This window comes from Neophocaena asiaeorientalis, unplaced genomic scaffold, assembly GCF_003031525.2.
Source record: "Neophocaena asiaeorientalis asiaeorientalis breed wild unplaced genomic scaffold, Neophocaena_asiaeorientalis_V1.1 scaffold45, whole genome shotgun sequence".
Lineage (NCBI taxonomy): Eukaryota > Metazoa > Chordata > Mammalia > Artiodactyla > Phocoenidae > Neophocaena > Neophocaena asiaeorientalis.
The window spans coordinates 11916948-11920150 of record NW_020174642.1 but is presented as its reverse complement, the minus strand read 5'-3'; positions in this window follow the sequence as shown (position 1 = coordinate 11920150).

Genomic DNA, 3203 nt, shown 5'->3' with positions numbered 1-3203 from the left:
TCCCTGAATCCCCGGATCTCCCGGAATTCCTGGATCAAAATGCCCTGACGTTGGTTTCCCTCGAGGGCTTCCCGAGCACTGGGCCTGAGCAGCTAGGGCCCAGCCCCCCGCGCCCTTCCCGAAGCCCCTCGGAACCAAAGGGCCTCAGGCTCTGGGCCGCCGCCAGGATTCAGTGTGGGAGCAGAGGGCGGCCCATTTCCCAGGGAAGTGGAGGCCACCTGCACCTTATCTAGTAGATCTGGGTTTTCCAGGGCATTCTCCCTCGCGCCCCACCCCAGCACACAGCCCACCTCCCAGGTCTCTCACTCTTCCTCTTCTCCAAGTTTTGTCCACTTTGTTGCCCTTTTTCAAGAGCCGAGTTCTGAATATATTCACCACATGCCAGCTCTTACTTTTTCCCGCTCATTGAATGCTGACTTGGTCCCTGCCTGAGCCCCTCGGTTGATGCTGTAGCTGTTTTTTGAGCTTCTTGAGTCATAACCTCAGATAATTTACTTTCACTCTTTTATTTATTTTTTTTTTTGCTGTACGGGGGCCTCTCACTGCTGTGGCCTCTCCCGTTGTGGAGCACAGGCTCCGGACGCGCAGGCTCAGCGGCCATGGCTCACGGGTCCAGCCGCTCCGCGGCATGTGGGATCCTCCCGGACCGGGGCACGAACCCGTGTTCCCTGCATCAGCAGGCGGACTCTCAACCACTGCGCCACCGGGGAAGCCCTACTTTCCCTCTTTTCATTTTCAGATAAGTGCATTTAGGGTCCTAGCTGTTCCCTCCCGAGACTTTCAGCCCCAGCCCTGGGCTGGGACCTGGGACTCTCACTGTCTGGCTCTGGCCGCTCCCCAGAAGGGTGCAGAGCTCGGGCGGGAGGTGGAGGGCGTGGAGGCACATGCAGCACCCAGCCCGCAGGCCTCACTTGCCCCAAATCCAGAGCAGCAGGGGTGGCCCTGGACCTACTGCCGACCAGAGGCTCGGGGACAGCAACGGCTCTCCCCACAGGGACACTGCCGCTCCCCATCGGTCCTCCTGCCCTGAAACTAGAGGCTCCAGAGTGAGGACGGAAGCACCCCACCAGGGAGGGCAGAGGGTGGGGCGCCGCAGTGGCCCGTGCCCGACGCCGCCCCAGCTCCCTTCCAGTGGTCAGGGGACTGGTCACTCACGGCCCGTGAAGGCACCTGGAACCACGTGGAACCACTGATGTATCTTCTGTCCTCTTCTGGGGCACAGCTGCGTTCTAACATTACGCTCCGGAGGCTGTGAGCCGAGCGTGGCCTCAGTGATGGAGCTCCCTTGGAGACTTGCTGAGATCCACACGCTTGCTGGGCGTGATGCACGCCCACTTCTGTGAATGTTCCGTGTCTAAGAACCATGTGTCTCTTCCGGGCCATGTTGTGGTGGTGGTGGGTACAGAATCACACACACGCCATCGACTGTGCGTACATATATGCACACATTACACATCATTTACTCTACCAATATACATGTATGTTACACATATTGTACCTAAAGAGACATACTGCACGAGTGACACATAAACACATGTATGTGTAAGTTATGCATAATATATATGTATTTATAGAGAAATACACACACGCATAATATGTAGGTAAACATGCATACACACACCACACGGAATGACCTCAATCCTGTTGACTGCGTTATTCAAATTCTGCCCTATTTTTCTTTTGCTCCTTGATTCCTTGATTTCTGAGAGAAAAGTCTCAAACATTACTGTGAATTTGCCCTTTTCTCCATGAATTTCTATCAATTTTGCATTATATATTTAAAAAGGTATTGTTCTAGGTGGATAGCAGTTCACAAAAGTGCTACCTTCTTAAAGGACTTATACCTTTTCCCACTCAAATATTCCCCTTTGTCCTTAAAAGGACAAACTCGAGCCTTGGGTTCTGTCCTCTGCTGGACCTGTCTCCCCAGTTTTCCTTTTGAGAGTGTTTGCTAGGATGAATCCCTTGTGTTGTCATCTAGTACCTGTCTCTTTGGGGTGATAGAGAAAAACATATAGAAAAGAAGAGAATTTTTTGTTAATTTCTCTTTTATCCCAATGTGACTCACAATTTGTGTGTGCCATAATTGCTCCCTGCCATTTTATTTCATGTGAGCCATCTTCTATTGATATTTTTTCTTTCCTTGATTTGGTCGTTCCTTTTGTTTCCTCCGGTGGTTTGACATTATTCCTCTCTTTCTATCCTCTGGAGGTCACCCTGGGCCTGTGATAGATACACTTACAGGTCCCACCGCCTGCGTTTCTCTCCCAGCGCTATGCCCGGTCAGCATCTATTTCTTCCTCATGAGCAAGAGGAGACCTGCGCTGCACTTGGATTCTCTGCGTTTGTTCTTCTGCCGGCTCCCAGGGAGACCAGCTGGGGTTTCAACAAGAAGCTATCATTAAATTTTCTTTTTATATTATGCCTCAACAATGGCAGGACTTGGCCCTACATTTACTGGTTCCTTTGCTTCCACAGAGCTCAGTCTGTGCACGCACGTGTGTGTGTGTGTGTGTGTGTGTGTTGGACTAAATGTTTGTGTCCCTCCCCAAAATTCCTACGTTGAAGCCATAATCCCCAGTGTGACTGTATTTGGAGGGAGGACCTCTAAGGAAGTAGGGTTAAATGAGGTCATAAGGGTGGGGCCCTGACTTGATAGAATTAGTGCCCCTATAAGAGAAGAACCAGAGCTCCCCACCTCTCTCCTGCACACTCTAAGGAAAGGTCACCTGAGGACAGAGTTCAAGGTGGCTGTGGCCAAGCAGGGGAGAGCCCTCACCAGGAACCACCCTGCCCACACCTTGACCCCCCACTCCCAGCCTCCAGAACTGTGAGAAAGTGAATGTTCCATCTGTGGTGCCTCGTTCTGCAGCCCAAGCTGACTAAGACAGTGTGTTTTGCTTTTCTGTAATTCATCTTTGTGAAATTCTTTCAGAAAGGGTGCATGAGGAACATACTTTCTGGGTCCTTATGCTTCTAAAAGGTCTTTGTTTGGTGCTGCCACGTGAACACTAGTTTGGCTGGGTATGAGATTCTAGATAAAAAACCAAGGCCCCCACAGTGGCTGAGCGCCTGCAGGGTAGGGGGCCAGGGGGGAGGCGCAAGGGGCTGAGTCCCAAGCTGGGGGCCAGAGCCGGGGTCTAGGAAATGAGGAAGAGGTTGTGTGTGTGTGTGTGTGTGTGTGTGTGTGTGTGTGTGTGTGT